Source organism: Canis lupus, chromosome 28 (genome assembly GCF_048164855.1).
Source record: "Canis lupus baileyi chromosome 28, mCanLup2.hap1, whole genome shotgun sequence".
Lineage (NCBI taxonomy): Eukaryota > Metazoa > Chordata > Mammalia > Carnivora > Canidae > Canis > Canis lupus.
The window spans coordinates 22889987-22912965 of record NC_132865.1 but is presented as its reverse complement, the minus strand read 5'-3'; the positions used below and the strand labels follow the sequence as shown (position 1 = coordinate 22912965).

General features: G+C 41.1%; 1 protein-coding gene across 1 annotated transcript in view; it reads right to left on the bottom strand.

The window, feature by feature from the left end:
* Positions 1 to 1775: 1775 nt before the first annotated feature.
* PRDM14 (PR/SET domain 14) overlaps positions 1776 to 22979 on the bottom strand; it is a 185188-nt gene continuing 163984 nt past the window's right edge. The window contains exons 10-11 of the transcript XR_012020065.1: positions 4872 to 4925; positions 1776 to 1851 (exon numbers count right to left, since the gene is read on the bottom strand). The gene's annotated coding sequence lies outside the window, so the exon portion shown is untranslated. The remainder of the gene's footprint in view (positions 1852 to 4871; positions 4926 to 22979) is intronic.

Here is a 22979-nt window from a genome sequence, read left to right as displayed (position 1 = left end):
CATTTACACCCTTAATTAGAAGTAAATTTCAAGGGATACCTGGGTGGCTCAGCAGTTGAGCATCTGCCTTCAGCTCAGGGCATGATCACAGGGTCCTGGGATTGAGTTCCACATCAGGCTTCCTGTGAGGAACCTGCTTCTCTCTCTGCCCATATCTCTGCCTCCCTCTCTATGTCTCTCATGAATAAATAAATAAAAGTCTTAAAAAAAAAAAAAAGTAAATTCCAAGCTGGGTGAAACAGAAGATGAACACATATGGCCTTGGGGTCCGGTGAGTGGCGGCAGTCTCTCCAGCCCTGTGGTTTGCAAGTACTAAAGGAGTATCTAACTATATCAGCTTTAGCACTGCAAGTCCCACAGCCCAAGAGGCCACAGTCCCAAGAACACCTGGACACATGGTCACCCTCTAAAGGAGCCAAGCAATTTCCAGATATTAGCTTCCCTTACAAGCTGTAGGCAAGTTACATCAAAGCCCAAACTGTAGACTAACAAAAGAAAATAAATACAAGGGATAAAATGAAATGTAACTGTGCTAGATATGCCTGATTGACATTCAATGTGGGTGTGATCCCAGGGTCCTGGGATGGAGTCCTGCATCAGACTCCCCACCGGGAACCTGCTTCTCCCTCTGCCCATGTCTCTGCCTCTTTCTCTGTGTCTCATGAGTAAATAAAATCTTAAAACACACACATTTCCCAGACTCCCTGTTGATCGGGTTCTGGATAAGAACTGAAGTATTCTTGTGAGTTTTGAAAGATGGAATAAGTCACAGGCCACATCTTTTTTGGCTGTGTTCTGCCAGCAAGCAAGTCATAGAGACATGTTATTTTTCTGCTTCAATATCTAGTTGTCAGACCCCAGCTTTTGGATGTTGAAAGGGAGCTGCAGCATTGGATCTCTGAATCGGGCCACAGTAGGGTCTCTCGAAGTCAATATACCAGGGAAGGCCTTTGATTAACACACCCACCCTGTCCCTCCCCCACATTGTGGAAGATACACCAGTTTCCCTGGCAGGACAGATTTATTGTGTTCTAAGAGTCACTCCTGGTCACCCAATGTGGAGTTCATTTGTCCATCACTTCCAGAGATTTTCAAAGCATCTATCTTTCTGTAGTGAACCCCTTTCTGCCAAAAACCCAGAGTGATTTCTCTGTCCTACACTGGGCCAAGATTAATATAGGAGATAGCTGGCTTTTAGTTTATGGCTCCCTCTGCTTTTAGTTTGGCTTTTAGTTTGGGGTCCCTCTGCCTAGCTCTCAACTTGCCTCTCTAAAGCAGAAGTCTATTGGGGCGCCTGGGTGGCACAGTCGATTAAGTGTACAACTTTTGGTTTTGGCTCAGGTCATGGGCTCAGGTGGTGAGCTCCGCATGGTGATCTCTGGATAATCAAAGTAAGCGCACATCAGGCTCCATGCTCAGTGAGGAGTCTGCTTGAGATTCTCTCTCCTTCTCCCTCTGCCCCTCCAGCTTATGCTCTTTTTCTCTCCCCCTCCCCCGCCCCCAAATAAATAATCTTAAAGCAGAGGTCTCTTTAGGACCTATATTAGGGATGACCTTGGACTACTGGTAAACTTCTCAAAGTCTAGATCCAGAGAGCAACGTGAAGAAAAAGCTAGAATTCCTCTCTCCTTCTTCCTTTCTCGATTTCCATTCCCTAAGTACATTTTTTCCCCTAGATGATTGGAAAGATCCATATTTCATGGTTGACATGAAGGAAGTGATCTTATTCCAGAGCGTAGAATAATTAACCCAAGAAAACATAAAACAACACACTCACTGCAATGACACACTGTCGAGGCTCCCCTCCAAAGCAGGTAGGATGGCAGCAGGTTCTTATTTCATTAAATTGACCTAAAAAACCAGGAGATCTGTTGTACAACATTCTACCTGTAGTCAATAATAATGTGTTGTGTGCTTAAAATTTTGTTGTGGATAAAAAAAAAATTGTTGAGGGTAGAGGTATCACTGTAAAGTGTTCTTACCATAATAAAATTAAAGAAAAATAATGAAAGACCTGAAACACTGACAGTTATAAATCATCTGCAGTACAGTCCTACTGGTAGCAAAAGGCAAGCTAGCTTCTGGAGCAGCATCCTTCCCCTCTCCCCCACCCCTCTTCAGAAGATCTGTGTCATCTGTAGCAAACGAACACTATTTCATCTTTGTGGTGAGTGCATGGGTGTCACTTACCCATATTTCATCACCAGAAGATGCCCTAATTCTAAGAGGCACCATTATTTTATGTGCCACTAATAAGGGAAAAAAATGCTTCCAATTAGACTATGACACATGCCTTAATGATGAAAGAGAGGAAAAAAGGGCTCTGTTGCCAAACTGCCTAAATTTAATTGTGGCTCTGCCATTTAGGGCAGTATGGCCTTGGACAATTTACCAAACCTCTCTGCCTCAGTTTTCGAGCTGGGGTTCATCGCAGTATATCACAGAGTTGCTGTAAGCAGTAAATGAGATAACATTGGCAAAATGCTTATTACAGGGCCGGGACCAAGGCTGGTGCTCATAAATGTTAGCCATTGCTACAGATCTGCATTGCTGGCTCTTGCATTCATCTTACATAGTTTTTGTCTCCGGTTGTCAGAGGGCAGGGGATCCAGAATCTTTTACTTCTTGCGGGCCATATACTTCTCTTTTTTTTTTTTTTTTAAGATTTTATTTATTTATTCATGAGAGACCGAGAGAGAGGCAGAGACAAAAGTAGAGGGAGAAGCAGGTTCCATGCAGGGAGCCTGATGTGGGACTCGATCCCGGGTCTCCAGGATCACACCCCAGGATGAAGGAGGCACTAAACTGCTGAGCCACCGGGGCTGCCCGGCCATATACTTCTCTAGGATTATTTCCTATCTGAGAAATTATGGTCGGGCTGATTAAACATTATATACCATTTTGGGTCCAGTATTTGGTTGTTTCTGTTTGTTTTGTTTCATTTTTCACCTTTCAACCATGGGAAATCCCTTCTGTATCGGTACCCCACCACTACTTAAATACTGATGAAAACTAAATAATAATTATGCCTTTAATTTGTCGTATTAGGACTGACTACATATTTTACACATATTATTTAATCTTCACTCCTCAGTATATATTATCAGTTTTGTTGATGGAAGAGAGCTGAGGCTCAAAGTGATCATCAACCTGCCCTAAATCATTTGGCATAGAAAGTGTGGAGATCCAAATCCAGATCAACCATGTTCCAAGACCTAGGCTCCTAGCAACCTAGCTGTATTTTCTCACAATTGTGCCTTATATAACTTTAAGGGAACCATCTATTGATTAAGATAAGCATGACTTTATAGTGAAATATTAAAGTGAGCTAAAGGATAAAACAGTCTAAACACAAACAATGCATGTCATCACTTTTGAATAAAAATATAAAACAAACTACCTATAGAGCCATGATCTCTGTAATGACTAGGATTCATGTTTTTATAAGGCTACCCAACTGTCCAGTCACAAGCTGTGGTTTCATTCCCAAATCATGACTCCTCCCAACCTTCCCTGTATTCTTCTCCTTTGACTAAGGAGCATCACAAGCATCACAGAACAAGTTTACCATAAAGTCCATCCCTCAGATCGCTGCTGCCCCTCCACCTCCACTACATTCTCTTGTAAGGCTGAGAAATAACTGGACAGTTGGGTGGGGTGAATAAATCCAGCCTCCTTCTCTCATAGCCAGTCTTGCAAGAGAGATGAAATCAAAACTGGCTTCCTGAGATCCCGAATCACAAACACCCATAGTAGAATTCTTTTAATAAAAACACAGAAATGTGAGCCACACCTGGGTGGCTTAGTGGTTGAGCATCTGTCTTTGCTCAGGGTGTGATCCCAGGGTTCCAAGATCGAGTTCCGCATCGGGCTCCCTGTGAGGAGCTTGCTTCTCCTTCTGCCTGTGTCTCTGCCTCTCTCTCTCTGTCTCCAGTGAATAAATAAATAAAATCTTAAATACACACACACACACACACACAGAAATGTAGGGAATTGTGTGGGATGATCAGGAGCTCAGAGCTCAAACATCCCTTCCTTAATGGAAAGATGCTCTGAAAGCTTTTCACAGAGTTCATTCAAATCCCCTGCTCCCTTCTCTAGCTTTTTTTATTGTGAATGACATTTTTATCTGACTGCAAAAAAATTCCAGAAGTCCAGGTTGAAGTGTTATATTGTTTTTAATTGTTACCAGTATTGGCTTTGACATGTGTGTGCAGGAGCTTGTTTTTAGCCAACTTTTAGGCTCCATTCTCTTTGGCTGTGATACAAGGACAATTGCTCCATTTGTCTTATTGTAGCTAATGAATACAAAATTACCCAATATAAGTATCATGCACCACTTAGGCCACCAGAAAAGTGATTTTCAAGGATTTAGTCTTCCATTTGGGGGGCTACAAAACCTGCCATCAAGGAATGAGATTTAAATGATAAATGAGGGCTCCTGGGTGGCTCAGTCTGCCTTCAGCTCAAGTCATGATCTCAGGGTCCAGGGATTGAGACCCACATTGGGCTCCCTGCTCAGCGGGAAGTCTGCTTCTCCCTCTCCCTCTACCCCTCACCCTGCTCATGCTCACTCTAACACTCTCTCCCCTGCTCTCTTCTCTCTTAAATAAATAAATAAAATCTTTAAAAAAATAAAAATAAATGACAAATGAATTGTCTTCTATCGCTTTGAGAAAATTAGAGCTGTTAGAGTCTTAGTTTGCCTAAACTGAGGAATGACCTGACAAATGCACATGTAGATAGTGGGAATATAACATCTAAACATGCTGATCCTTCTTCCTTCTTCCAGTTGGCTTTGTTTGTGAAATTTCATACCAGAGGCAAAATGTGATTTTTATCAAGCAGAAAAGAATTATTGTGAGAGTTACCTCATTTTGGACTCAGGATGGATTTTAAACTCCAGGGAGGAACTGAAACATGCTCTAAGGAGATAAAAAAGGAGATTTACAGGTAAACGAAAATATGCATTTTCTCTCCATACTAAGTTCATCCTTCTTTAGTCTTCCCTTAAAAAAATAAAGTAATAAAATAAATAAAAATTGTTTAAAAAACCTTCAGGAAGAAAAGTCTGAGGTCCTAGAAACTATTTTTACTAGTCTTTAAAAATGTCCTTTTGGGACACCTGGGTGACTCAGCGATTGAGCATCAGCCTTTGGCTCAGGGTGTGATCCTGGAGTCCAGGATCAAGTCCCACATCAGGCCCCTTGCTGGGAGCCTACTTCTCCCTCTGCCTATGTCTCTGCCTCTCTCTTTCTCTCTCTCTCTCATGAATAAATAAATAAAATCTTTAAAAATTGTCTTTTTATTAATATCTTTCACACACGTAACAAAGCAAAACAGAATAAGCAAAGTAATACACATGTGCATATTCTCCATGCAGAGTCCATCCATCATGCTTGTCCATCTGCCTCTGCCCCTACCTTACCCCATCATGTTCTTGCTCTCTAAAATAAAGAAATAAAAATCTTAAAAAAAAAAAAATCCTGATTTCTGCTAAGTGCAAAGCCCAGGAAGGAAACACTGTATGCATGATAAAGGATCTGAGTTGAACCCTGAAGGGTAAACAGAATATGCACATGTGTGGGTGGGACCACAGACTTCTGCGACAGAGCAGCACACCAAAGAGGGAGATTTAAAAAGGAACACTTTTAGGAAGGACATCTCAGGAAGATGGCATTGTTGGGGAACTGAGATATGTGAAAGAGGAAGTAAGGAAGGAAAGCTGGTCACCTCCAGCTCAGACTTTTAGACTCTATTCCATACAAGGAAAGTCATTGAAGGTTTCTAAGCAAAGCAGTGACAAGACTAAGTAGAACTTTATGAAGATTAATTTCTCAGGAAGCAATGAGTGGGATTAGAGTAGGAAAGAGACTATAGGTAGAAAGACTATTCCCAAAAACAATTAGGATAGTACAGGCAAAACCATGACCTCTGATTCCTAGAAGTAAGGACTAGGAATTAGACCACTGTTGGTTTTATGACATGGAATTGATAACTTTAGAATGGAAGGATTTTAGGGATTGTGTAGACAAAAATTTATAAACCTATGGACACATTGGGCTTATGATAAAGTATATATATATTTATATTCGCTGCCAAAACTATTTTAAACTTGAGAGATTTCTTTTTTTTTTTTTAACTTTTGGCCTTTTTTTTTTTTTTAGATTTTATTTATTTATTCATGATAGACACAGAGAGAGAGAGAGGCAGAGACATAGGCAGAGGGAGAAGCAGGCTCCATGCAGGGAGCCCGACTTGGAACTCCATCCCAGGTCTCCAGGATCAGGCCCTGGGCTGAAGGCGGCGCTAAACCGCTGAGCCACCCGGGCTGCCCTAAACTTGAGAGATTTCTGATGAAAGACTCAAATCTCTGCATTCTTGATTTTTGGTATTTGCCACATTGGGTTCCAGGCCCTCAATCACCTGCCTGGCCTTATAAGCCTCTTAGTTTGAGATTTTGTTTTAGGCCAATTTTTGTCCTGCCAGTCCTACCCCAATCTTGAAGATGAGGGAAATGAAATGCAAGGAAGGTGATTTTCCTAAATTGTCACGGGCAGATGGTGGCAAAGTCAATGGGGAATGACATGGTATAGTGACAATTTGACTCTGTACAGCAGCTTGAAATATACGGTCTCTTCCTCATAGCTCTAAAAGGTAGACATCATTACACCCAAAACTAATATAACATTGTGTGTCAAGTATACATCAATTAAAAAAAAATGGTGGACCTCATTATCCCCATTTCATAGAGGAGGGGAAAAGTTGGGGGAGAAACTAGGTAACTTGACCAAAGCCACACCACTGGTCAGCAGTGAAGACGATGTTTAAACCCAGAGCCATCCTAGCCCTTTTATTACACAATAGTAATAGTAATAGCAGGGATGTTGTTTAACCTATCCAAGTTCAGCTTTTTGGTCTCTAAACTGGCATGAATGTGTATCCAACAGCAGTAACGCACAGTAGGATTTACATTTCCAATGTACTGAGTGCTCACTTGTGATAGATGTTGTGTTAAGCACCACATTCCAGCATAAAATGGGTGCTGTTATCCACGTTTTAAAGATTTTTTTTTAAGATTTTATTTATTTATTCACGAGAGACACAGAGAGAGAGAGAGGCAGAGACACAGGCAGAGGGAGAAGCAGGCTCCCTGCAAGGAGCCGGATGTGGGACTCAACCCCAGGTCCCCAGGATCACACCCTGAGCCACAGGTGGCACTAAACCGCTGCGCCACCAGGGCTGCCCAGATTTTTTTTTTAATTAGAGACAGAGAGGGAGAGAGAGAGGCAGAAACACAGGCAGAGGGAGAAGCAGGCTCCATGCAGGGAGCCCGATGTGGGACTTGATCCCGGGTCTCCAGGATCATGCCCTGGACTGAAGGTGGCGCTAAACCGCTGAGCCACCCGGGCTGCCCCTGTTATCCACGTTTTGATGAGATTTAGAAAAAATGCAACACACCTGAGTAGTGAAGAACAGTCTAGATTTGCCCTCTGCTCCAGTCTCATTTGTGTGTCGCAACCATACCCTCCACTAACCTTCTGACAGGGCACAACATACTCAGTAGGTGCTTTTCTCCTCTGCTCTCCATAATTTAGATGTGTTTTTTTTTTTAATTTAGACATGTTTTAGAATCAAAACTGCTCCATAAGCCAACAAGTACACTACAGTTCTTTTTTTTTTTTTTTTTTTTTTTTTTTTTTTTTTTTTTTTTTTTTATTTATTTATGATAGTCACAGAGAGAGAGAGAGGCAGAGACACAGGCAGAGGGAGAAGCAGGCCCCATGCACCGGGAGCCCGACATGGGATTCGATCCTGGGTCTCCAGGATCATGCCCTGGGCCAAAGGCAGGCGCCAAACCGCTGCGCCACCCAGGGATCCCCAGTTCTTAAATATCTATCTAAATGCTATTTTGGGCTGAATTGGGCTCCCTTCAAAATTTATTTGTCAAAGTCCTAACTCCCAGGACCTCAGAATGTGACTGTATTTGGTAATAGAATCTATAAGGAGGTAATTAGGTTGAAATGAGGTCTTTATGGTGGGCTCTAATGCAATATGACTGGTGTCCTTATAAGAAGAGGAAATTTGGACACAGACAAGTACTGCGGGAAAAACCATGGAGAACATGGATGGCCACCTACAAGCCAAGGAGAGACACCTCAGAAGAAATCAGCCCACTAACAGACAACCTTGATCTCTGACTTCCAGCCTCCAGAACTATGAGAAAATAAATTCCTGTTGTTTAAGTCACATAGTCTGTACTACTTTGTATGGCAGCCCTAGAAAATTAATACAGGTATTGATTTTTTTAAGTTGAACAGTTTACAATTATAATAGCTAATATTTTAAAGGTTATTCTTAAAGAAGTTTTAGGATTTTAAACATTTCTGACAATAAGGAAAAGTAGTTAAACACTTTTGTGATTCATTTCTTAGAATAAATTAGAAAAAAAACCTCACAGCACCTGTCAAACAGAGGATATGGTCTCATCAAGCATTTTTTTAATTAATTTATTTATTTATTTGAGAGAGAGAGAGAGAGAGAACACAGAGGGAGAGAGTAAGGGAGAAGCAGACTTCCCACTGAGCAGACAGTCCACATAAGGCTCAATCCCAGGACCCGGAGATCATGACCTGAGCCAAAGCCAGACACTGTTAAGTGTCAACCACCGTGCCAACCAGATGCCCCTAGCGTGCATTTTAATGTGTGAAAAATGTTACAATGATTGGTGGGGGGGAAAATACTGCCATTTAGGACATATTAAAAAATAAAAGCAATTTATATCAAAGTAATGTAATCCATAAGTAAATTTTAAAAGAAAGTCAAATGGATGTGGCCAATTGAAAAAGAAATGGCATATAGTATACCCATGTTTAAAATAGAAATGCTGGGCAGCCCGGGTGACTCAGCGGTTTAGCGCCGCCTTCGGCCCAGGGTGCGATCCTGAAGACTGAGGATCCAATTCCGTATCCGGCTCCCTGCATGGAGCCTGCTTCTCCCTCTGCCTGTGTCTCTGACTGTCTCCCTCTCTCTCTCTCTCCCATTAATAAATAAATAAAATCTTTTAAAATAAATAAATAAAATAAAATAGAAATGCTTATCACAAATCTTAGAATTTCCCTAGGACTTGAAAGTATATAAGAAAACATAGATCTGGAAAAAAGCAATAAACCTCTAATAATCAAGTGGTAATATTATCAATGTACCCAAGTTCTCCCCACTTCAGGCTTCTCAAACTGGAGCCATGTGTCCCCAAGAGCACTGAGCTGCCTGCCAGTAATAAAGCAAAATGATAAACATGTGCATCTCCCTAGAAACTCACCTTTATTAAACTTTGAAAGTAATATGAAAAAACAGAGATACATTATGGTGTAGAAAGAAGAACTCATATATTATTTAAATAAAAGAGAACCTTTTTAATAAATGTGATGCTTGCTTAAGGTTACTTAGGGCTACTGGCATCCTAGACTCCCTGGCGTATGTGGCCACCTCCCTTCAGCCAGGCCACTTTTGTTGAAAAGTTTAAGAAGTGCCTTTATCTGATGCCAGGTTTATCTTCAGGAGGTGTGCCTTTGATTTAGAGGGCTCCAGAAAACAACAACAAAAAAAAAAAAAAAAAAAAAAAAACCTTCAGTCATAGAGTTTGAAATTCTCTTAATTTTGTCTACACAGCTCTTGTTTCAAACAAAATGTGCCAGAGGAATTTTACTATTAAGCATTCACACTTTAAAATGAATTACATCATTCTTATATTTTCTCAATACCTGAAACTAACTAACTCTAAATTGGAGGTAGAGACGAAGACATCTAACAGTCAAGGTTCCCATGGAAAAAAGTTGCCAACTCTGTTGTCTGGCTTGATGGGACTATTTACCAAAATTTGGCAAAGTATGGGAAACCATGAGGGATACACAGTACCATTGAGGAAGTAACAGTGGGATACTACACTATTCCCACACCAGGCCTGAAGGAGTAGGGGACAGAGCATGGAGGTTCCTCAAAAAATTAAAATTGAAGTTACCATATGATCTAGAAATTCCACTACTGGGTATTTACCCAAAGAAAATGAAAACACTAATTCAAAGAGATATATGTACCCCTATGTTTATTGCAGTATTATTTACAATAGCCAAGATATAGAAGCATCCCAAGTATCCATCAACAGATGAATGGATAAAGATGAGGTATATATGTATGTATGTGTGTGTGTATACATATATACACATATCTGTTTTTTGTGACCAAATAATGTTCCAACATATATATATACACACATATATATGCACACACATAAAAAATAATGAAATTGTGCCATTTGCAACAACACAGATGTATCTAAAGGGTATAATGCTAAGTGAAAGAAGTCAGTAAGAGGGACACCTGGGGGGCTCAATTGGTAAAGCCTCTGACTCTTGATTTTGGCTCAGGTCATGATCTCAGGGCCATGAGATCAAGCCCCACATCGGGCTCTATGCTCAGGGCAGTCTGTTTGGGTTTCTTTCTCTCCCTCTCCCTTTGCCCCTCCTCCTGCTTGCACTCTCTAAATAAATAAATAAATAAATAAATAAATAAATAAATAAATAAATAAATTAGTAAGATCCTTAAAAAAGGAAGAGAGAGGGGCACCTGGGTGGCTCAGTGGTTGAGCATCTGCCTTTGGCTCAGGGCATGATCCCATGTCCTGGGATCAAGTCCTTCATCAGGCTCTCCACAGGGAGCTTGCTTCTCCTCTATGTCTCTGCCTCTCTCTGTGTGTCTCTCATGAATAAATAAATAAAATCTTGGGATCCCTGGGTGGCGCAGCGGTTTAGCGCCTGCCTTTGGCCCAGGGCGCGATCCTGGAGACCCGGGATCGAATCCCACGTCGGGCTCCCGGTGCATGGAGCCTGCTTCTCCCTCTGCCTGTGTCTCTGTCTCTCTCTCTCTCTCTCTCTCTCTGTGACTATCATAAATAAATAAAAATTTTAAATAAATAAATAAATAAATAAATAAATAAAATCTTTTAAAAAAAGAAAGAAGGAAGAAAGAAACCAAGAAAGAAGTCAGAGAAAGACAAAGGCACTCACATATGGAATTTAAGAAACAGAACAAAGAGAAAAAAGACTCTTAAATACAGAGGACAAGCTGGAGGTTGCTAGAGGGAAGGTGGCTTGGGGGATGAGTGGAACAGATAAAAGGAATTAAGAGTATACTTATCTGGGACGCCTGGGTGGCTCAGCGGTTTGGAGCCTGCCTTCGGCCCAGGGCATGATCCTGGGGTCCTGGGATCGAGTCCCACATCGGGCTCCCTGCATGGAGCCTGCTTCTCCCTCTGCCTGTGTCTCTGCCTCTCTCTCTCTCTCTCTCTGTGTGTGTGTGTGTCTGTCTCATGAATAAATAAATTAAAAATCTTAAAAAAAAAAGAGTACACTTATCTAAAGAAGATATATATATAATACAATCTAAAGATATATATATATATATACAATGGAATATTACTCAGCCATCAGAAGAAATGAATACCCACCATTCACTTCTACGTGAATGGAACTAGAGGGTATTATGCTGAGTAAAGTAAGTCAATCGGAGGACAATCAGCATATGGTTTCGCTCATACGTGGAATATAAGAAATAGTGAAAGGGATTATAAAGGAAAGGAGGGGAACTGAGTAGGAAAAATTAGAGAGAGAGATAAACCATTATAGGCTCCTAACTCTGGAAAACAAACAAAGGATTGTGGAAGGGAGATGGGTAGAGGGATGGGGTAAATGGGGGACAGGCAATGAGGAGAGCACTTGATGGGATGAGCACTGGGTGTTATACTATATATTAGAAAATTGAATTTAAATTAAAAAAAAAAAACTTTTTAAAGAAAGTTAGAGGGCAGCCCTGGTGGCTCAGCGGTTTAGCGCCGCCTTCGGTCCAGAGCGTGATCCTGGAGATGGAATCCCACGTCGGGCTCCCGGCATGGAGCCTGCTTCTCCCTCTGCCTGTGTCTCTGCCTCTCTCTCTCATGAGTGAATAAATAAAATCTTTTTAAAAAATAAAATAGGGGATCCCTGGGTGGCGCAGCGGTTTGGCGCCTGCCTTTGGCCCGGGGTGTGATCCTGGAGACCTGGGATCGAATCCCACGTCAGTCTCCCGGTGCATGGAGCCTGCTTCTCCCTCTGCCTGTGTCTCTGCCTCTCTCTCTCTCTCTCTGTGACTATCATAAATAAATAAATTTTTTAAAAAAAGAAAAAAAAGAAAAAAAGAAAAAAGAAAATAAAATAAAGTTAGAAAAAAAGAGTACACTTATCATGATAAGTACTAAGGTATGGAATTGTTGAATCATTACATTTTCTATATACAATACAGATACACACACACATATATATATGAAACTATTAGTTTTACTTCAATTTTTTAAAAAAGATATATATATATATATGATTAAACACACAACATACACACAGGGGGAATAAATATAAACCGGGGGAATAAATCCAGTCTCATGTCCTCCCTCTCCTGCCAGACTCTGATCTCCTGCTGGTTGAAATCCATTGGAAGTCAAGAGCCAGGGGGCTCACAGAGCAGAGGGAAAGGGAGAAGCAGACTTCCCGTTGAGCAGGGAGCCAGATGTGGGACTCGATCTGAGGACCCTGAGATCATGACCTGAACCAAAAACAGACATTAACCATCTGAGCCACTCAGGTGCCCCCGGGTTCTGTTTCAAAAACTTAAAGCTTTGGGATGCCTGGGTGGCTCAATCAGTTAAGCATCCAACTTGGTTTCGGCTCAGGTCATGATCTCAGGGATGTGAGGTCGTGCCCTGAATCGGGCTCTGTGCTCAGCAGGAAGTCTGCTTGAGATTCTCTCTCTCCCTCTTCTGCTCCTCCCTCACCCCTCTCTCTCTCTAAAAATAAAGAAATCTTTTTTAAAAACTTAAAGTTTTCATATTAAAGACAGATTTAGAAAATATGGATGGTAGGTTTCTGTGAAAAGTACAGAAGAATGCTACAGAGGCCAGAGGTGAATAAAATGGAAACTGACAGCATGAAGAGCAACAGTGCCCTGTGGTGAAAAATCAGTCTCCTGGCTGCTGTGATTGCTCCAAGCTCAGGCAGGAGAACAGTAGGGCAACCAGAATCCTGCCCTGGGCTTGTAGAAACCGAGGCTGAGGAGAAGACCACTTTCCTTTAGCATCACCAAGATGGAATGTTGAGAGTCTGGCACTGCCTGAAGCCATGTCCCATGCCACATGGAAAATCCCAACCTGCAATGGTAGAGAATGAGGCCACGCACAGTGCAGAGTGATGGAGAGAGAGAAAAAAATCCCGACTGAGGTAAATGCAGTCTGTCCTTCCTATTTTGTGAGGCAACAAATTGCCCCCTTTACTAGACTGCTTTGAATTGGGTTCCTGCTACTTGGCACCCAAAAAAATCCTAATATATTTCCTATGTTAGGGTTGCATTGTGTGCCCCTCCCCCGCAAAAAAGATATACTGAAATCCTAGTACCCGCTATCTCTGAATATGATCTTATTCCAAATAAGGTATTTACAGAGGGAAAGGATCTAGGGTCTAGGGTCTTTACAGAGGTAATCAAGTTACAATGAGGTCATTAAGGTGGGCCACAACCCAGTAAGATTGGTGTCCTTATAGGAAGTGGAAATTTGGAGACGGATACATACAGAGAAAACACCTTGTGAGAAATGGGCTGCCACAAGCCAAGAACCACCAGAAGCAAGGAGAGAGGCCTGAAGAGACTTCCCTCACAGCTCTCAGGAGGAACCCACATGGCCGACACCTGAATTCAGACTTCTAGACAATAATATATTTGTGCTGCTTAAGCCACTTAATTTAAGGTACTTTGTTCACAGCAGCCCTAGCAAAACTAATACTCTCCATAACTGGGATGTGGCAAAAGCTTTGTACATAGAAGTACACAAGATGATTTCCAAATTTTTAGCTCAGAGATGTGATCACTTCAGATATGCGTAATCAGCCCACAAGAACCAAAAGTTGAATCTCTTTCACTGCGAATGGCATCTGTAAGAGCTGTTGGTTCAGGCACTGCCTCATAGCTCTCCACAAGAGCCTACACCTATCCGGTCCGTCGGTCATGCAGCACTTACTGAAGGTTTGTTATTTATATTCATTATCTGAGAGACAGAGAGAAAGCGTGAGACAGAGAGAGCATGAGCAGTTGGGGGGGGGCAGAGGGAGAAGCGGCTCCCCACTGGGCAGGGAGCCCGATGTGGGGCTCCATCCCAGGACCCCTGGGATCATGACCTGACCCAAAGGCAGACGCCCAACCAATTGAACTACTCAGGCACCCTACCAAATTTGTTTTTCTCTTTAAAAAAAAAAAAAAAAAAAAAGATTTTATTTATTCATGCATGAGAGACACACAGAGAGAGAGAGGCAGAGACACAGGCAGAGGGAGAAGCAGGCTCCATGCAGGGAGCCTGACGTGGGACTCGATCCTGGGACTCCAGGATCACGCCCTGGGCCGAAGGCAGACGCTAAACCACTGAGCCACCCACGGATCCCCAAATTTGTTTTTTCAAATGAGTTTTCTTATTTTCAAGTTGCTGACCTGGGAAACTCCATACTTATTTCAATGATGCATTTATTACTCATTTGGAATTTGTATTAATCGGACAACCCAATCCACTGTTGCTAGTTTAAGTAGTAAAGATTTTATTAGAGAGTATTAGCCACCTTACAGAATCTCCAGGAGAGTCAAGGAAGCAGACCTGGGCATCATACAGCCAGAAACAATATCTGGAACAATATCTGGACGTCTGCAGGAATGTCCTGGCCAGAATTCCAGTGCTGTCACCTCAAATTACTTCACATCTCTGACTTTACGGATCAGAACTTTAAACCTCTGCCAGAATAGCCCCAGAAGAACCAAATGCCTCCACTTCTATCCCTTGCAAGGAGATCTCCCTGCCCTGCCTGGCCACTGCCCCCAATGGCTCTCACTTCCTTCCACAGGCCTTGTTCAATGTTCCTGTTTAGCAAAACCAACCACATGTGAGCCCCCAAATGCAAAAGTGCCCAGAAATGTATCTCATAGCTTCCTAGCCCTTTCCATGTGGGAGAGCATACAAGAAGAGTGAACCAACCCACTGTATCTGCCACAAAATTGCCTTCAGAACTAGTTTGTCAATCATAGGAGAGAACTATATATCATATATATAATCTTATTATATATAATCTTACAGTCACACACAGCTTTGATACACACACAAACACTTTAGTGGGTTTGATTGGATACTTTATTTTCATTATTGGCTCTCAAAATCTTTTTCATCTCCAAAGAATATAATCCAATGCCTGATAGGATATGTCCACCATTGTTGGTATTCGAAAGATCGTGCCATAAGGACTAAACTTCTTTCTAAAAGATTCCAAAAAGTTTGAGCAATAGTGGCAATATTGGAAGGCATGTTTAGCATCCCAAAGTTCCTACTTTGCAAGGGATGGCATTCATCAGGAGACATTCTTAAATTTTGCTTTTTAATCAACCCTAGTTAGTGATAAACATTCTTCATTGGAGTTACTCTTTGGCTTCCTCCAAGAATACCTGATGGCAAGCAACGCCCATCACCATTCGACTTCCTGCCAGGATTCTTACAGCTGTCAACCTTTTAAAAGAAGCCTCTGAAAAATAAATAAATAAATAAAAGAAGCCTCTGTTTAATTGGCTTTCCAAGCAACAGCTCTGCAAGGACTCAATACTTAGAAGCTCTCTCATAAAACAAGCATACTTCAAAAAGTCGTGTGGCTGGTTTCTCCTCTGGTTGAATCGGCCTATTTTTAAGATTCTAATGACCTAAAATCATGTTAATTTATATATTCCACTGTATATTCTTAGACAGTATTTAGTTTGTGCACTTTTGCTCTGCCAGTACAAAATTCTGGGCCAGATTCAAAACCTTACTCACCTGCATGACTCCTAATGATATCCCAGAGGATGTCTACAACCTGTGTTCACATGTTCATAGATTTTTATAAAATTTGCAAAGGTAGGATTTTTTCACTCTAATCCATAAAAACCCTGGTCTCTTTCTAATCTTCATCTGTTGGCATTGGCATTTGTGGGATCCAACTAAGGGGACATAGGACTGGGGAATAATTTATTTTGCAGTTTTCTGATTCACAGTTGCATCCATGCACACTTACATTGAGTCTAGTGCACCCAGAAGAAGAATGGCATCCAGAAATACACATAAAGCACATTGTACCCACTCACTCAAAATTAGGACCCAAAGGTTATACTGGCAGAGGTCAAACTGTGATATTATGCTCACCAGCTTACAGGGAGTGGGCAAGAAATAAGGTGTGAAATATTCTATATTTGTTGGGGTTCTCCAGAAAAAAAATACAAGAGATTAGCTAGATAGTATGGAGATACACAGAGAAAGAGAGATTTATCATAGGAATTGGCCCATGCAACTATGTGGAACTGAGTTCCACAATCAAGCTAGAGACCCAAGAGAGCCAATGTGGATAAGTTCCAGTCTGAAAGCCAGCAGGCTCAATGCCCAAGAAGAAACCATTTTTTCAACTCTCAGTCCAAAGGCCAAAAATAAATAAAAAATTAAAAATACCCATGTCTCCGCTCAAACAGTCCAATGGAAAGACTGTCCTCAGGTCTTCAATGGATTGGATACGGCCCACTCGCATTGAAGAAAGCAACCTGCATTACTCAGTCTACTAAGACAAATCTTAATCTCATCCAGAAACACCCTCACAAATACACTCAGAATAATGTTTGGCCAAATGTCTAGATGCCCAACAGCCCAGTCAAGTTGCCACATAAAATTAAACATCAGGGGCAGCCCAGGTGGCTCAGCGGTTTAGCACCGCCTTCAGCCCAGGGCCTGATCCTGGAGACCTGGGATCAAGTCCCATGTAGGGCTACCTGCATGGAGCCTGCTTCTCCCTCTGCTTGTGTCTCTGCCTCTCTCTCTCTCTCTCTCTCTCTCTGTGTCTCATGAATAAATAAACCAAATCTTTAAAAAAAAAAATTAAACATCACATTTACCATGCCAGAAAATCCTGCCAAATCCTATAGCTCACATATGATGGACTCTTAGTAGAGATTTTCCCAAATTTGACAACAATCCTAAAACTTATATAACATTACTCATAATGAATTTCAAAACTGAAGCAAACTTTTCTCAGTTATCTGTAAGCAAAAAAGCTATCAAAGATGTATGTCTGGTAGTTAATAAAAATATTATCTTATTTTTCTGGATTAATTTTTATGTCTGTGATATTTGTCAGCTTTTTAAAAACCCTATAATTTGGGACGCCTGGGTGGCTCAGCAGTTAAGCATCTACCTTCAGCTCAGGGTGTGATCCTGGAGTCCTGGGGTCGAATCACACATCGGACTTCCTGCATGGAGCCCGCTTCTCCCTCTGCCTGTGTCTCTGCCTCTCTGTCTCTCTCTCTCTATGTCTCTCATGAATAAATAAATAATTTTTTTTTTAAAGTTGGTATTTTTTAAATGGTGGTAAAAGGTTCTTTTATGGTACATAATAGCAATTTTAAATATTTTAATATACATTGAATTTTGATAATTAATTTCATAGTTCTCACTTGATAATCTGTCTTTGAATATTATGTATGTCTTACCTCCACATTGAGACTGCAAACCTTCCACTTTGCATCTACCTAAGTATTAAGCACCTGAAATAAACGATCTATAAATATATTTCTTGGATTGAACACATAAAAGCCTAAATTTTTAAAAATTTATTTTTATATTTTGTAATTCTCTCTGAAGGCAACTTCTTAAGACATTTCTACAAGGTGAATAGTAGCTTACAATTAATGGAGACATCACCACCATCTTAGACCATTTGGAGTGCTATAATTGAATCCCAGAGACCTGGAGGCTTATAAACAACAGAAATGAATTTCTCACTAGAAGCTAAACAGTCCAAGATCAAGGCACCAACAAATATAGTGTCTGGGGAGAGCTCAGTTTCTGGTTCATAGGAAGCTATCTTTTCACTGTATCCTCACATGGTGGAAGGAGCAACAGAGCTCTCTGGGGTCTCTTTGATAAGGGCACTAATCTCATTCATGTGGGCTCCACCTCCATTAATAACCTCCCCAAAGCTCCCAACATCATCACATGGGGCATCAGGTTTCAACATATGAAATTGGGGGGTTGGGAGATACATATTCATTCTATAGCATCACTAAACCAGTCACCTGAGAGTGATGATTGATTTTACTCTTCCTTAACCCCTACCCTCACCCAAACAAAACCTCCACATTACACTGCAATTCTCACTATCTCTTACTTGTCACTCAATTTCCTTTCCTCCTACTGCTGCCTCAGGCTACATTCTCATAATGTCTCCCGTGCCATTGCAGTGACTACCTAAACCTTCCCTTCTCCTGCTGCACCCTCCAATCTTTTTCCATATTGCTAGATACTTTTTTCTAAAATAAAAGCCCCTTCTTGGGACACTTGGCTGGCTCAGTTAGTGGAGCATGCAACTCTTGATCTCCAGGTTGTTAGTTCAAGCCCCATGGTGAGTGTAGAGATTACTTAAAAATCCTGGAGACTCAGGATCGAGTCCCACATCAGGCTCCCTGCAGGAAGCCTGCTTCTCTCTCTGCCTATGTCTCTGCCTCTCTCTGTCTCTCTCATGAATAAATAGATAAAATATTTTTCAAAATAAATTTTTAAAAATTAAGTAGCATTGCTTAAATGAAGGGTCAGTACTATCCACAGATAAATAAAATGTCCAGATCCAGGAAGCCTGAGGAGTGACAAAAATGCTTTCTGCTCACAATATCCTTGTAATCAACCTGCTTAAGTTCCCACAGTTCCTACTTATATTGTCACCAATATCCCTGGGAGATAAGACTATATATATTTTTTTTTAAGATTTTATTTATTTATTCATGATAGACACAGAGAGAAAGGGGCAGAGACACAGGCAGGAGAAGATGCTCCTTATTAGGAGCCCAATGTGGGACTTGATCCCAGGACCCGGGATCAGGACCTGAGCCAAAGGCAGATGCTCAACCTCTGAGCCACCCAGGCGCCCCGAGATAAGACTATATAGTCAGAGCTACCACATCTCAACTTTATTCAATTTTTAGTGGCTGCCTTGATCTCTGGGTTAGAACAATTCTAAGGCTAAGTGTAGACTTAGAAGGGAAATTGTGCCCATTTTGATGGACAACAGCCACTGTGACATCTTAATATAAGCCATGACACATGACTCTTACACCTGAGCAGAGAAGAAGCTGAGGAGGAAAAGAAGAAGGGGGATGGCCCTGAATTAATTTCTCAGATTAATATCAAAAATTTCCCAAATCAGGAAGTGCCTGGCTGGTTCAGACAGTGGAGCACACAGCTCTTGATCTCAGGGTCATTAGTTCAAGCCCCATGCTGGGTCTGGAGCCTACTTAAAAACAAAACAAAACAGAAAACCAACAAACAAACAAAACTTCCCAAGTCAGGACAGACTCAGCTAAGCAGAGCAGTGAGTAGGAAACAATGTCTGCTAGAACCGGGATGGTTCTTCTTAATTAGTAGCCGAATGAAGCTGATTGATAAGGAAGTCATCGAGACCCAGGAGAGCCAGTGAAATCAGTATACATAACCTGACACTACTTGAATCTAAGTTAGCAAATAAGAGTTAAACTAGTTGGGAGGGCAGCCCTGGTGACTCAGTGGTTTAGCACCACCTTCAGCCCAGGCCCTGATCCTGGAGACCCGGGATGGAGTCCCACATCGGGCTCCCTACATAGAGCCTGCTTCTCCCTCTGCCTGTGTCTCTGCCTCTCTCTCTCTCTCTCAGGAATAAACAAATAAATTATAAAAAATAAAATAAAATAAACTAGTTGGGAGAAGCAAGATAAGAGAAAGAGGCCAGGGACTAGGTGGATGGAGGAAGGACTGGCCACTAAACACCAAAGGTGTAGAGACCACAGCTGCCCTTGAGGAACTGGCATACACGGAGGCTACCTGCCAACATGATGAGGAATTGTCTTGGCCCTTGGAAAGAGTAAGGCCCTGAAGAAATGAGGGTCAATGACAGGAAAGACTCCAATTTGAGAAAGGAAAGACTAAGTGCACGGAATAGACCCAGAAGAGATCTGAAAGGGATACCACAGTCTACAGTGTAGACAACCAAGAGACAGCACGAGGTCCTGGGTGAGACGAAGGCAAGCTCTACCTAAACCGGGGAGGCACACAGGCTGAGAGACAAACGCAGGCAGGCAGATTTGACTGTCACAGAGAGTCTCTGAATCTATGGCAAGAGATCCCATTGTCCAAGCTCCTGCAGAATAACAAGGAGACTAAGGAGTCCCTCAGATTTTTAACCATTAGAAGATATTGATCGAGGTGACATTAATAAAGCAGATGCTATATAGCAGCCAGAAGGATAAAATGGAAGTTAGTTAATTTACAAGTCCTAAAAGACCAGGGAAGAAAGGAGAAGGCTTTTGAGAAAAAGGAAAGAAAAAATCACCATTTTTTTTTAAACATAGCAGGAGGAGGGAATCATGAAAACATGGGAAAATATCCTTTGAATTTAGCAGTTAGGAGTGAGGGCAGGGGAAATGAAAGACATTACACTCAACTCCATTCATTGTACCCGTTCTCGTGAGCTGTGTTCATAGTAGAGCTGATGAAGGAAAAGGCTGAAGCTCGTGGCTAAAGTGGATCCCCAGGGATTATCAGTTAACATTCATTAGCATGAACAGTGTGAGCTGGTTACACTGCACAATAAGCAGTGGAGTCATGCACAGTCTCAAAATCATTTTTTCTGTGGTAGGAGGACTGGCCCGGCAGCTGTAAGGATCAGTTTTTGAATCACGTGAGGAGAAAATGTCACGATCCCATAGTAATGATAGAGCAACAAAGGAAAATGATCTCTCTCGGCTGTTTTTAAAGGGCTAACGGTGCCCTTTGGCTCTGTCTAGTTCCAGAAATTATACACTCATGATAACTACTAAGCAGCCCCAAACAAAGGAGCCCTATTTTCCATTCTTCATCTACTCTTACTCCAATCTGCAGAAGCAAAAATAGAATGCTGTTATAATACTGGTCATAACAGGGAACAGAATGCCTCAAGCAAGAACATCTATGGAAGAAATATATTATATTTAGATTACAAAAATCACACTTAGTGGTTTACACAGCACAGACAGAAATAAAGCCATTTTTTAAAACAAAGGCAAGTGGAACTAACCATTTTTAAAACAAAGCTTTTAATGATACAAATGAATAAATGTTCATTAAGAGAGAAATATCTCACATGCTTCAGTCCTCACTTTAATTAAGAACATTGTCAGCAAGTTAAAAGAAAAATTTTTACTAACTTTTCAGAATAGTGATTATGATTACCAGATTATCATAATAATCTCCCAATTAACACTTTAAACAGTAAAAAGCAAAATTGTGAAAAGATTTTATGAACTCTTAGGTCCCTATGTAAAACGGTTCCTAGACATTTAGACATATGGATAAATGGTAACAATTGCAAAATCCAACACACACTGTTATGCTCTCTATCAACTTTAGTACCTTCAACTGTAGGAATAAGTCAAGATTTCAAGTGAAAGCTTAAATTTAAAGTTTTCATATTGGTCAGGGTGCCTGGCTGACTCGGCCAGTAGAGCATGCAACTCTTGATCTCAGGGTTGTGAGTTCAAGCCCTATGTTGGGCAGGGAGCATACTGAAAGAGAGAGAGAAAGTTTTCATATTGATCAACTAATACTTGACAAGGGAGCCAAGAATACACAATGGGTAAAAGACACTGTCTACATGGTGACAGGAAAACTGGATATTCACATGCAAAAGAATGAAACTGAATCTCTATCATACACCATTCACAAAAATTAACTTAAAATGGATTACAGATTTAAATGTAAGTCCTGCGGGATCCCTGGGTGGCGCAGCGGTTTAGCGCCTGCCTTTGGCCCAGGGCGCGATCCTGGAGACCCGGGATCGAATCCCACGTCGGGCTCCCGGTGCACGGAGCCTGCTTCTCCCTCTGCCTGTGTCTCTGCCTCTCTCTCTCTCTCTCTCTGTGTGACTATCATAAATAAATAAAAATTAAAAAAAAAATAAATAAATGTAAGTCCTGAAGCCATAAAATTCCTAGAGAAAAAAAGAAAAATAAGAAAGAGCTCTTTGACATTGATTGATCTTGGCAATGATATTTTGGTATGACAAAATAAAAGCATAAGCAACAAAAGCAAAAATAAACAAGTGGGACAACCACAAATGGAAAAAAATTCTGCACAACAAAAGAAACAATCATCAAAATGAAAAGGTAACCTATGAAATGGGAGAAATTGTTTGGAAGCTACATATCTGGTAAGGGGATAATATCCAAAATATACAAGGAACTCATACAACTCAAATTTGATTTCAAAAATGGGCAGAAAACTTGAATAAACATTTTTGCAAAGGAGACATACAAATGGCCAACAGGTACATGAAATATTATTAATCATTAGAAAATGCAGATTAAAAAAAGTGAGACATCACCTTATATCTTTTTTTTTTAAGATTTTATTTATTTATTCATGAGGGACACAGAGAGAGAGGCAGAGACATAGGCAGAGGGAGAAGCAGGCTTCCTATGGGAAGCCCTGTGTGGGACTTGATCCCAGGACTCTGGGATCACAACCTGAGCCCAAGGCAGATGCTCAACCACTAAGCCACCCAGGTGCCCCCTTTATACCTTTTTAAATGGCTATTCTTAAAGACAAGAGATGTGGTGATGGATGTTAGCCAGACTTATTGTGATGATCACTTCACAATATATACATATATCCAATCATTACATTGTACACCTGAAAATAATACAATGTTATACATCAATTATATCTCAATTAAAAATTAAAATTTAAAAGATAATTGATGAAAAGTGCTAGCAGGAATGTGAAGAAAACAAAACCTTTGTGCACTGTTGTTGGGAGTGTAAATTGGTATAGCCACTATAGAAAACAGAGAGGA